The sequence below is a fragment of the Amborella trichopoda genome, chromosome 5 (assembly GCF_054954075.1).
Source record: "Amborella trichopoda isolate Santa Cruz 75 chromosome 5, AtrichopodaSantaCruz75HAP2 v2.0, whole genome shotgun sequence".
NCBI lineage: Eukaryota > Viridiplantae > Streptophyta > Magnoliopsida > Amborellales > Amborellaceae > Amborella > Amborella trichopoda.
In genome coordinates this window covers 20,320,654-20,334,835 of record NC_142340.1, presented here as the reverse complement: position 1 = coordinate 20,334,835, position 14,182 = coordinate 20,320,654, and positions in this window count along the sequence as shown.

Sequence of the window (14,182 nt, the reverse complement as noted above, 5' to 3'; positions counted from 1 at the left end):
CCCTGCACTAAAACACCATTAAATGTGGCTGTTTTCACAGTCACGGGTAGTCACTTTTGGGGCCTATATCTCATTTGTTTCAAGACGAATTGCTCCCAAATTTGGTGAGCATGTTCGTCTCATCAAGACGAACAATTCGCTACGTGGTACGCATCGTGACGATGCCCGAGCAGAGAGAAAAACTGAATGAAAGTCGCTGATCTATGAAGGAAGTTGCAGAAACAGCAGCGTGCCTCGCTCGAGAAGCCAGATCACGATGCTCGTATGCCTGATTGGCAGGACCAATTACATTAGGGGCATGAGGTCCGAGGCTATCTCTTGTTCGAACCTCGTCTACGATGAACTATTGGATTTCACCCAAGAAGGCATCAAAGATGTTGTAAATTCTTACCGCTAGATTTCAAGATTCTAGTCAAAAACTCAAGACGACAAAATTTTCATCCGGACACGAAATCAAGCTACATTCGTTACAACATGATCGTGATGGCATGCTCAGTGTGATTCAATAAAGAAATTGTGAAGAAACATTGAGGAACGAGCACATAATCGATCTGAAGTCTTCAAGATTCATCCAAGATTCAAGTCTCAAGATCATAGCTCAGAAACATGATTCATGGCTTGAAGTTAGCATAAAACTGATCGCCATGTCGAGCCCTACAAGAAAACAATAATATTTTGATCAAACGGGCATCAGAATGACCACGGGTTAGCCACGAAAGATCATGCAAGTTCTCGGGCAGCAACATGGACTGTTCTGAAATTTCATACATTGTTAGGCAGGCGCAAAATAGTCTTTTTGCACCCATTTTTAGAATTTCTTTAAATTAAATTAAATTGTAATTATCTTCAATTCTAGGTAGTGTTTAGGCGTACACCCAAGTTTTAGCCCAATTTTATATAAACAGGCACTGCTTCATTGTATAAATGACGGATTCATTCTTTTTGGATCAATCAATAAAATTCTGATTGTTGCTTGAGCTTGTGGGTATGTCTTGGAGAGAGAGAGAGAGGACAGAGAAGAAAAGGGCTGGTACCTTTCAAGCAGGTAACTTTCTCTCTGCTCCCCTCTTTCTTTGTCCTCCTCTCTTTCTCTCTCCTCCCTTCTTTCTCATCTTTATCTCTGTCTCTCTCCTCCCTTCTTTCTCATCTTTGTCTCTCTTCATCTCCTCCCTTCTCTCGCATCTTTATCTCCATCTCTCTCTCCTCATCTCTATCTCTCTCTACCCTCTCTAATCTCTATCTCCATCCATTCTCTTATCTTCTGTCACAATCTTTGAAGCCTAGCGTTGGTTGGATTTCTTTCTCTTCTCTTCAGTCGGTGAAGTCTAACACTGACTGGTTTTTCTCGCCTCTTCCGTCAATCGACGAAGCCTAACATCGATTGGTTTTCTCTCTCCTCTTCTGTCAGTTGGCGAAGTCTAACACCGACTGGTTTTCTCTCTTCTCTTCTGTTAGTCGGGGAAGCCGAGAGCCGACTAGTTTTCTCTCTCTTCTTCTGTCATACAGTGGGTGAAGCTTAGCACCGACTGTGCCTCCTCTCTCTTCTCTTTTGTACAACATAGTTGGTGAAGCCTAGTGCCGACTGCGTTTTCTGTCTTTTCTTGCCAGCGTAGTCGGCAATGCTTGGCCTCGATTGCACCTTCCTTCCTTCTTTCTCTCTTTTATACTCTCTCCTTGCATACTCTTCTCTTCCTTTCTTTCTGATCCCTTCTTCTCTTATTTCATTATAACCATCATTTTGTTACTTGTTCATTCGACTAAGAGTAATTGAATTTAGCCTCTCATGGTAGTCCTGTTGTCTAGCCGTAACGTTGTTGTGCTTGGATTTCTTGGCCCGCTTTATTGCTAAGACGGACTAACCATCGTGCTTAGTTAGTCGGTATTGGTAATGACGTTTAGTAGTAAGCCTATGAGTCGACCTTAGTTATCGAGCCTATTTTGCTACCACGTCAGGCCAATTACTCATCAGCTTAGTCACTACTCTATCCTCTTTCTTAGCCGAATTCTTCTCTCCCCCGTCTTTCTTCTCTTCTTCTTTTTGAATGCGTATGCTTGTGTACGTTCATCCAAGAGGAAAAGGGTGAGGTCCGACCCACATGTCTTATAACCTTTGCCATATATGTGTGTGATGGCAAAAAATAAGAAGAATACAAGCCAAGGGAGGCGATTTTGAACTAGTTTTATTACTAGAGGGCTTTCTTCATGATCTAAGAGGGAGCCCACACGAGTCAGCCCGAGTAAGTCCCGAACCCACCTTTAAATTCCTCTCTCACCTATTGGTAACATCTGCCCTTGTTCTTGAACAAGGTTCCCATGAGGGCGATCTCAAAAACATCTCGGATCTTCCCTCAAAACCCGAGACGTGTGCCGCTCGATCCCCAAAGGATCCGGAGGGTGAGATAAAGGCACCTAACCAGCTTGGCCACTCCACTAGGGACTTATTACCCCTTAGTCGGATCGTTCTTATTTGAGTAGTTTCTGCTTTTATTATCTGCTTTCATTGTCTTTTCATATTTTATTATGGCTTGCGGGTTCTGTAACCCATTTATCTGAATTGGGGATTTTCTTATCCCCATATTCGAGAGCATCCCAAGGGAAAAGGTTCCTTTGACTTCGTTCCCAATCATCCACCTGAGCAAAGACCCCTTGTCTAGCTCCCATGTCTTAACTTGGACCGGTGTGAAGTGGGACCTAAAACCCCTCACTCCCCATCTCCTTGCTCTGGTGGAAACTCCACTAAGGTGTCTTGCATCGACATCACTTCTGTTGCCCCAAACAGCATGCACCCAGCCACCGGCAAGTCACTTGCCAGTTGTATTTCTGAGGTACGCCGGAAGGTTGCCCAATCCCTTTCTGCAAAAGGAAAACAAGTTGTCAGTTCTTTTGTGGGTCGCCATAGGGCTACCCCCCACATTTCTGCACCATTGATCTCTATCCTTAGAGGCTAAACACGTTAAGGCGGAAACCCCACAGTCTCCATCCCTCACACACACCATAAGTCTCGTGGGTTACCCACTCGAGTCACACCTCGGGGAACCCTTATGTTATCTAGAGTCCATGTTCAAGATCGAATCTTCCAAGGCCAGGTCCTGTGCACGCTACTCATATGCATCTCACTGCTCGGGGCAGCGCCATCGCCACACCAGCCCGAGTACACAGGAGACGACCTTCTCGTCCTCCTACTCTGCACACACAAGTGCACTCTGTGAGGGACATGCCTACACCTATTCTCTTGCAGAAACTTGCCAGACCACTTGCTCGAGCCCGAGTTGACCCCTAGGTCACCTGTGCCCTTCTTTAAGGGGCGCGCACGCGTCACCATCACAGATGCCCTCTCGCCCTCGACTCAGGCCTCCTTATGCGTCAACCCTGCTTTGGCCCAGTCTTTCTTCATCGAGCAAACACCTTCAACCTTAGTACTCGAAGATTTTCCTTTAGAGTACCATCCTGAACTAGCAGCATCACTTTAGTCGTGTCTCTCGAGCCCACAAGAGACCTCGAGGCATCGACCTGATGGAAGATCGAGTCCTTCATCCTCCCCGACCCAAGATGACTCCAGTTCCTAGCCCTCATCCATTACCGCACCTGATGGAGACAGCTCTCTTCTATGCAAGAAGAGCTAACCAGCTGCGACCTAGATCGCAGCTTTGGTGCGAGATCAATCAAAACCTCAAGGCCAAACGCGATAGAGGTCTGCAAATTTTGACTAGGGAGGTGACCAAAGCAGTCAAAACAACCAATTCTGATGACCCTCTTCCTCTGAATTCCTTCTACCCCCTTCAGGCTATGAAGCCTGAACAAGAACTTCATGAGCCCTGTGTTATGGTTACTGCTATAGAAAAAGATCCAGCCTCTCAGCAGCCACTGTCTCAAGACCGTCGAGAATCGATCCAAACTTGATTAGCATACAAGAGTCAAGCTCAGTCAAGGCATGCTAGCCCCCTGCTGACTGACCTACCACGTATTGCATAGTGAAACGGTCAGCGTAATGATCATAAGCCAGCCCCGAAGAGCGCATAAACAAGTTTGAGAATATGGTACGCGCAATGATGGAAAAGATCGATCGTATCGATGTCGCACGGCAATCGGCTAACCATGAGGTCAATTCCCATCACTCTGATGGTGCACCTCCATGGCAGCCCCCTCCTTCTACCTCATAGGACAATTCTGTCTCTCATCTAGTCTCTCAAACATACATTGACGCTATGGTCACCCATAGCCTAAAGAACAGACAAATCTCAGGGATACAGGGTGCAACGCCTTATCAAAGGCCATACCCCTGGTATATTGATCAGGTCTCGTTTCCCTCAGATTATATGAAAAGGAAGTTTATTTTATTCAACGGAACCACATCCCCAAACCGGGATATTGCCTACTTTCAGGCAGCATGTCGAGAAACAGCGGCTGACGGGAGACTTCTTCGTCGGCAGTTTGTTGAGACCCTCGATGGCCCAAATTTCAATGGTATGCCGACTTCCTCCAAACTCAGTGCATACGCGGGAGGAGATGGAGAAACTATTCTATCAATGCTTCTATGAGGTCGAGAGAGAGGTTCAAACCATCGAATTTCTCACCCTGACTCAAGACCTCGATGAATCCGTAGATCAGTTCATATCAAGATGAAGAAACTTGGCTTCTTGCCATCCGAATCCTATGTTTGAGATGGAAGCAGTACAAACTTGTTTGCGGAACATTCGACCCAAGATCGCTCGACATGTTGAGGCCCCTAATCCGACCTCCATGTCAGAGCTGATCCTTAAATTAGTCCGCATATAAACTTTACCACGCCACCATGGTGGGACACGTTGACCATCTACAAGCTCATCCAACAACCGAGGCAATAGTAGCTCTCAAAATAACACATGAGGTAGCCAACAAAAAGGGGTAATCTGTGCAGCCGTCATGGTCACTGATTCAAAGAAGGCTCCCTCCTAGACTTTGGACCTCTCTAAAGGGGTAAGCACAACAAAGGTAACACCCCAGGCTGGCAAGCAACAATAGCCATACATCCGGGTACCCCCACCAGCCAACCCTGATTGGGGTGATTATTTCACCAGGCATAGCAACAAGGTCTACCCCTTCTAGTAGGAATGGGTCCCTAAGCTGTTTCAGTTATTATTGGAATAAAATATGATTCATCTTTCAAAACCAAATCCCCTGAGCAACCTGGCCTAGACACTCAGGCAAATTATTATGCCTACCATCTGAGGATCAATCATCCTACAGAGGACTGCTACACGCTGAAGGATATTATCGAGGCCCTGATTCTGAAAGGTCAGATAAAGCATGAAGACTTAAAAAAGGCCTTCGGGGCTTCTCATGTTGTAACTATCCAAGAGGAAGACGAAATGTCAGATATCCTTTACGCCTTGTTCATTATAATGCTTTAAGAAGGCATAATCACACTAAAGCAAGCAAGGAAACCTTGTCTCCTTGCTAAGGGGATTGAAAATCGTTGGTGCCCATACCATCAGATAAGAGCCCATAACCTATCAGAATGCACAAGTTTCCTTGATTTATTCGCAAAGAAAATGGGGGAGTGTCAGGAGTTTTATAATCTCTCTGTGAGTGACCCCCAAGTCACTTCTCTATTGGGGCAAGGAGATCTCCCAAAGAAGAACCTTCTTATAAACAATTTAGACTCTGCAGAACCCTCGATTCCCTAGCCTTGAATAGTTTACCATGGCCGGAGAAGACTCAAGTCTTTAAGGCGAGAAGCAGTTCACCAAGCTAGGGTTGTTCGCCAGCCTAGCGTGATGAAACAAACATCACGTCAGAAAACCAGAAAAAGATGGGCACAGGGCTACTTGCTGAAGAAACAAGATAGCTCAACCCACAGTTGAGCAGGAATTTCTCAAGCTCCTTCCTCCACTGCTAACTTTACTGGACTTCATCCCTGGCACGATCCTTCTTCCTTCTTCATCCTGTCAAGAAGACGTCCCTGTGCCATCTCCCACTTAGCATACGTCCAATGAGGATGACGACGTTAAAAGCACTCCCCAACAGTCTAAGCAAGAGAAAGACCTAAAAGATCCCTTGCACACGTCCAATGAGGGTGACGACGTAAAAGCACTCCCCAACAGTCTAAGTAAGGGAAAGACCTAAAAGACCCCCTGCACATGTCTAATGAGGGTGACGACGTTAAAAGCACTGGCCAACGGTCTAAGCAAGGGAAATACCTAAAAGATCCCCTGCACACGTCTAATGAGGGTGATGACGTTAAACCACTCCCCAATGGTTTGAGCAAGGGAATGACCTAAAAGACCCCCTGCATCCGTCCAACCTTGGTGATGATGTGAAAAGCTCCTTAGATAGGTCTGATGAGGGGAACGACCTTAAAAGTCCCCCACCTTCTAACCCTTCTCCTCCTTCTTCTATTGCTTTTCATTCTCTCTCTTCTACGTCCCCTGCAAGTACAACCTTGATATGTTTGTACTTCTACACTCTCGATTGAGAATTCGAAGGAATCAATATAAGCGGGATGCAGCAAAAACGATTGAGAAAGACCCTCTCAGAGGCAGCAGGATTCCTAACAGTTGCTGATGGCCTGGCAGCTAAAGCCAAGGCAGAGCCACCTTCTTCAAAGAAGCACAAGAAGTTGAAGCCAAAGAAGCCCCAGTGGCCCCCTGAGCCTGACTTTGAGTAGAGACTTAGGGGATCAGATGGGAAAAACTCCTATTCTCAAGGATCTTGCTACATGGTCAAAATTTCAAGAGCAGTATCCACCATGGGGCAGATAAATCTCATATCAGGGAAGACGTTGCTGCTGCCATCTTAGAAGTCGGGCACTTTGAAGTTCCCCAATCCTCCCCTACCTCCTAATCCAAGGACTAGTTTGCCTATCTTACAGCTCCTTGGGCTCCTTCCTAATCCTAATACTTCAAACATTACACCTAATCTCCAATTCCCTGGGACCCCTTTTACCCCATATACTCAGTCTCTTTCAAAACCTCAAAAATCCATCACTCAAACAGAGCCTGCTGTGCAATCAGGTCAGCCAGCCGGCCGAAATAAACCTTTTCTACCCAAACTTGCTCCTCAACCCAATATACCACCCAAGTCAGTGGCAGGACCACGAGCACAAGGCCTTGATAAAGAAAAAGTGAAATATGATGTGATAGGGCATCTACAGAAACTTCAGGCTCTTCTCAGTGTCTACGATGCCCTCATGCCCTCAAAGGATTATCCGACGGCTTTAGTTCAAGCTCTCTCTAGCCTAGAAGTGTACGAAACCAAAGTAGTACCGATTGAGGTAGACCCGACAATTCTACAAGGATGCATGCCAATCACCTTTTCAAAGGATGATTTGCAGCTAGGGGAAAATTTTCATAATCCCTCTCTTTGTTATTGATGGATTACATGCATGCCCCATAAACCGAATTATGTTAGATGGAGGGTGGGTAGTCAACCTTATTCCAAGGAGGATCCTTACTCGATTAGGGTATGGATCCGAATATCTTACCCCGAGCCACGTTACAGTTCAAGGGTTCAACCAATCAGGAGAGAAGCTAGTGGGCACGATACGCCTTCGTTTTAAGATCGGTGAGCTAAACGATTATGCCCAATTTCATGTAATCGACATCGACACTTCCTACAACATCCTCCTTGGTCAGCCATGGCTCCATCACCGGGGGGTGGTCCCAACAACATTACACCAATGTTTCAAGTATAGGTGAGATGGGAGACAGCATACAGTCTATGGTAATAAAAGACCGTTCCCTGTAGCTGAAACTCACTATGTCGATGCTAAATATTACTTCATAGATTTGGCATCGCCTCAAAAGCAGAATGATGAAGGTCAAAATTTTACTAACAAGACTGCGTCCCTGTCTCATGAAGATGTTGAGGATGTTGGGAGGACAGTAGTGAACATGTTCAAGGAGGAAGAAAGACAGGGCAGAATTTTACCCCTAACTACTCTTCATTCTAACATCCCAACCATCATCCCTCAAGAAACTCCTTCTTCGTTCGAAAAGGAGCCTTCGCCATCTACCCTCAGTTCCGAGTCATCTTGGCCGGAAGATGAACCAGAGGTCATTCTTGAGATTGAGCAAGCCATGGGGATAGAATTCTTGGCTCCAAGGATCACCTATGCACCATACCAGCAGAAAGTCTTGCATATCCCCATTGCACTCTTGAAAGCCGAAGTGACGTGACAACTGCCACAAAATATTTTTCGAAATCCGATTGCTATAAGTATAGAGGATGCTACTTTGACCGGCGACCAATTAAAAGTTTTACTTTTCTTCGACCTTTCAAGATAGAAATTCGATGAAGAGCAACTTTCTTCCCATCAAGGGCTGGATCCCCTAGCAAACTTAAGAACCGAAGTTCGCAGTCTCCGAAGTCAATTGGAGGTCATGCATATCACTTCAAAACGTCTCAAGGAATTCGTGCCGGAGACTAAAAACTATGATGAGCTTGAGGTCCATGTGTCACTAATGGAGGCTGAGGCCCTTCCTGACTGGACTGTCTATAGTGACCAGGCTCACCAAATCATGAGGAAAATGAACTATGAGCCCTTGGCCAATCGGACATTAAGAGGAGAAAAAGCAACGAATTACCATTTCAAAGCTATTCAAGCTGAGGCAGCCCACCATGGGGCTAAATAATGCCTAGGGTATTAGCCTCTTGGGACAATAAAAGTGTCGAGAGGCATTCAAAAAAGAATGACATCATGTAGCATAGTCAAAAGAGAGCAGCGCTTTATTCATCAGTTAAAAACTTTTACATGTACTGGAAAAAGGAAATGACATGTTCAGAAACAATCAATCATCTTATTAATCTCTGTGCTGTGCGGTGCAGGAGAAATCTCAGTGCCCTAGATATGCTCCTTATGCTCTGCCACAATTTGAGTCTCCTCCATCATCGCCACAGTTTTCGACTCAATTGTGCCATTGAGTTTGGACAAATCTTCAACCAATGAGGCGTCCATGGCCTTCCTTTGAACCATCTTTGTCTTGACGCCCATGAATTCCTATCTCAGTATTCACATCTGCTCTCAGATTTCAATCATTCTCTTGAAGCTTCCTTGCGCCTCCTTCTTGAGGTCCTATTGACGGTCAGTTATCATGGCCTTCTTCTAGATGCAGGCATCTATTTTCTCGCGACGACACAAGATCGACTATTCCAAAGAGGCTAGCCTGCCACCTTCTTCTTCATGATGTAGCACTCCCAACCGCCAGCTCTCCAACTCGTTTAGAGTTGCATTAAAATGGGAAAGCACTTCAGGGGCACTCCCAACTATAGTAGTCACGGCGAACTGCCTCAATTTTGCCAAGGCTTCGCCACCCAGATCATCAAGGGGCAGCTCCCTCAAGCTCTAAAAGCCTGCTCTAAGCATGCCTGCAATCATGCTAGAAACACCACTAAAAACAGGCATAGATGGTTCTGCCGAGACCACTACTGCTGAAGAAACCCCGACCTCAAGGACCGGGCTTGTTGAAATAATAGCCATCTGAGCCATGGACTCTTCTGAAACAAGGGTAAAGCCTAGAGCTTCTTGTCCCTTGGGCTCATAAGCAACCTAAGCCTAAACCTACTTGCGTTTTTCAGTACCAGTCCCATTAGCTTGATCCTCTCTTATGGGGACCTACACTTCTTCTTCATCCACCTGAACTGTCACCTCAGCATTATCAAGTTTAGGAACCGCCTCTTCTCTTTGGCCTTCGCCAGCCAAATCATCTCTAGCCACGGTTTCTTCCATTTGGCTTCCGCCTTCAACAGCTAGAACCTCGGCTACGAAGAGTTCAACTCCCTCATCTTCACGACCTTTGTCCACCAGGGTAGCATCCTCTTGGTGCTCAGGCACTTCATCAACCTCAAGCTCTTCTCCTTGAGTCATAGCCCCTGCCGCAGTCAGGGCACTAAGGTCCTGAGGCATCGAGGCAACATCAACATCAGAGCCCCATTCTGGAGCAGTTTCTTTAAGGCTTTCATCCTCAATAATCTCCATCTGAGCCGCCCCTGGTTTAGGAACTACCCTTGGACCCAAGGGTGCCTCCCCAAGATCCGGAGTCACCTCCAGATTAGACGCAATGATAATGGGCTCGGGGAGGCCGGAGTCGTCCGCCTCAGTTTCTGAAGAAAAAGAAAACAATTTAGGAGAAGCAGAAGGTGGTTCAGAGACGCAGAAGGTGATACCGGAGTAGCTCTTAAAAGATCAAAAGAGGAAGAGCTACCTTTTGATTCTAACACCATAGGAAGCTTGACACTCTTGCGCCTCCTAATATGCTCACTAGCTGAAGGTGGTGCATGCGTATCGGCAGCGGTCAAGTGCTTTCTTTTCTTCCCCCTGTCGGAGTAGGAGCTGCCTCTTTAGATTCACCTCCTTGACAAGGCCCTCCAGCTAATTTACTGTGGGGACCACTCCCAATGAGGGCATTCAAGTCCTGTGGGGGACACTTCTCATAACTAGGGACTCGTCGCCCCTCATCCCATTCAAAGATGGAACTAAGATAGTCGAAGACACTTCCAGACCTCGTCTTCATTGCAAGGAATTTTGGCGAGGCCTCATCAGCTGCTATCTCATACGAAAGCCTTAAGCCCGCCAGTTGAAGGGATAATCTATGACGAATACTGCATCAGGAGCTGAAGCATCCGCCAGTCTCCTTTGCCTGGTATCTTGGTTTTAGTTACTGTTCACCCCTTTCCAAGGGTGATCTTGATCCCAATATCCCTTACTGGTGATTCTCCACCAGTTCACATAAGCATTGGTCGTTCGAACCCTCCGACCGAAGTGAGGTATTACATATTTGCTAGTTTTTATCATCACTAGACACATGGACCAAGCGGTCTGTATATGCTCTGGCAGCCAACATTCACGAAAAGTTCCAAAATCTTTCGTCTTCCACTTGTTCACTTTATTCTGTCGCTTCTCAAAAAACATCGAGACGGGGCAGCCCTGATCAAGCCCGTGCTGACGGGAGAAGCGATGGGAAAAATACTCCTCTAACCTGGTACTGTGCGAAGTCCGATAAGGTAAGACTACCCCTCTTATGCTTAGAATGAACATGAGCTTGTTAATGGTTGTTGGAGGACGTCTAGCTCCTTCTCCAACTCATCAATGAAAGCACGGTTGGTGAAGCTCCCGACCGGAAAGGGGACCCGCCTCATGTTCAAAGAATCATTCCCAAATAGACCGCGAGCCTCCCCTGGGGTATGGAAGATGGCCCTCTAGTTGGCAATCCTCATTAATAAGGGCCACAATTTATCTCCCGAGCACTGATGCTTGATGTAGGTATCAGGGAAATAGGCCCCCAACCACCCGTACATGTAATTCACAGGGAATGGAGTTTTAAAATCCCCGGGAAAAACCTCTCCTCCAACAATGCCACTCCCTCCCTCTTTTCCCCTGTGGGCCTTTCCACTGGAGAGGGCCCCTAAACCATGGTATATGTTGCACAAGATCGACTGAGCCAGGGCATACTCATGCGCTCGGGTCATGTTACATGCCACATACAGTACGCCTGGACAAATGTCGTCCCCCTAGCCAAGAAGCGTGAATTTGCACATAAATAAGGCCAAATATGCGACCAAGAAGACACGGTCATCCCCCGTCTCAAGATGATATACAGGAAGCATCTCCTTCACAATTTCCTTCCCATTCCCTTTTGGAGTATCCTGACCACCTTCAAGATAATCCCCACAAAATAATTTTACCCACTTCGTAAAAGTGACCCTGCCATTGCTAGATCGACCGGCAATCGACTGGTAGACTTCGAAGATATTTTGAAGGCTGACAGGTGGCTCTTCATTCCCTAAGTTAACACCATCGAAGATGACTGAGTTCGAGGGCACAAACTCGTCATACATAGCCCCAATCATCGGGAGACCTCCAATAAAATGAAGATCTAGTAAGGAGATTCCTGCTTCCCCATGCCCAAGAAGCCAGGTATTACTAACATGGCTTCATGTCTCTAGCAATACTTTTATTATATTGGAGCAACGATCATAGTGGCTGCTCGGATACTAGACCGCTGCCAATAACGAAGCACATCCAAGAGTGCTGTTGTATGACGCCAATACCTTGGCAATCCAAGAAGTGTATCCCTTCAGGTATTGGTGCTTCCCTTGAATCCGGAGGGCTTTTGTTGACCACATTAGTAGTCCCTTTGTCTGTACCATTCGCTTCCCTAAGGTAGGAAAGTTCTCCTCGGAAGCTATGCTCTTATGCATGCAATGAAGAAGCGCCACTCCTTCTTCAGTACTGATGTTGCCATCATTGCCCTCACGAACTTCGACACAAACTGGGTCACTAATAAAAGTGATGCTAAGGGGCCACTCTAGTTTGTATATTGGTTGGGTCAGCCAAATGGGCTCACCCCTTGATAAAACTTCTCTTGTAAAATCATGGACGCCAATCTCTCCCTCCCTTGGAAGCCTCTTCACATTGGGAATTTGGTAAGAAGAACTAGCCATTATAAAGGGCTTGGTGGTTTAATCTCAAATGTTGCTAAGACATTGGATCAACACCAGTTGAGTTTGATAACACTTAGCACCGGTTATGTTTTCCAATGCCCAACGCCAGTTGAGTCCTTCAACACTTAGCACCGGTTGAACTTGTCAGATGCCCAGCGTCGGTTGCATGCCAACAACTAGTGCCGGTTGAGTATGTCAACTCTCAGCACTGGAGCGCCGGCTGTGTGCCAAATGACTAGCACATGTTTAGTCTTTCAACACTCAACACTGGTTGAAATTGCCAATACCCAGCGCCGGTTGAGCTTGTGATCAAATCTCTCGCACATGCCTCGAATCATATCGTGACACCTTGAACTTAGTGGCGTCGACTGACAACCGCCACCATGTTTTCTCACCTCCTTAATGGTCACACGATTTCCAGAGGTAACTGTACAACTTCCCTGCAACGGTTCACCTCCTACAACCGTATGCCTTCCACGACGATCCACCACCCATGACCATTCGCCTCTTGCCGGAACTTCTTCTAACTGCCGAAAACCCACTGAAAAACTTCATGTCAGTGTTTTTCACCTGGACATCACCAGAACTTCATAAAAAATTTCCGCAAACTTCCTTAAGTCCCCAGGAACCTCTGCAAAAACCACTAACAATGTCAGAAAGATACCATAATCTCCAGAAAAACTTCTTAGAAATCCCTGGAAAATTCCTAAGACACATGGAAATGCTCACAGTTTCACTTCCCACCTCTTCTACCAAAAACTGCTGCAGCAGGTACCCCTTATGTTTCCCAAAAAAATCGCCAGAGAACTCTCTTTTCTTGCTTCCTTCCTTGCAACTTCGCCAAATTCTTGGCAAAGTCTGCACGTCAAAAGACTTCCTTGCAAAACCGCCTGGAGTCCCACTGTTGGTCGAGAACCTTCCCTGTAAAACCTTTGTCGAAGTCCCACTGCTTGCTAGAACTTCAACCGACCACCCTTTCCTCACTGTTAAGAAATTTTCACTTAAGTTTTTTTACCCTTGGTGAAAAATTGAGGGAAAATGGGATTTTACCCCATTATATAGACCACACTACCCTCAAATGCCCCTCACAAACTGCGAATTTCAGTCGCATCCAAGGGAAGCCAAGCGACAATGAGCTAGGTCGGGCTTTAACTCGAGGCCCAAGGTAACTCTCATCATCCATCTCCAGCACCGGGGTGAATTTCATACAACCCTAGCAGCAATGGACTTAGCGCTAGATGTATTTTCAAAACAACCCTAGCGCCGGTTGACTTAGTGCCGGGTGCATTTTCAAAACAACCCTAGCGCCGATTGACTTGGCACCGGTTGTGTTTCCAAACAACCCTAGTGCCGGTTGATTTTGTACTAAGTGTGTTTTCAAATGACCCTAACACCGATTAACTTAGCATAGTTGTCTTCAAACAATATCACGGGTCGTTCATAGCGCCAGCTAAGTCTTTAACAACTCAGTGCCGGTTGTGTTTTTGAGAACTCAGCACCGGTTGAATACTTGCAAGAAACTACTTGCGCTACACATGGCACCGGCCACATTTCAAGCAGCCTCTTGTCACCTACTCCAGGTTGAAGTCTTCTGCGCCCTACCACTTATCCTTAGTGGGGTTGCACCCAAGCCGTGACCTGTCATCCCCAGTGATGTTGCACCCAAATTGTGGCCTATCATCCCTAATGGAGTTAGGAGGTATCCCTCATGCCCATAGGAGTCACACCCATATTGCAACTCATTATTCCTAGAGATCTATTC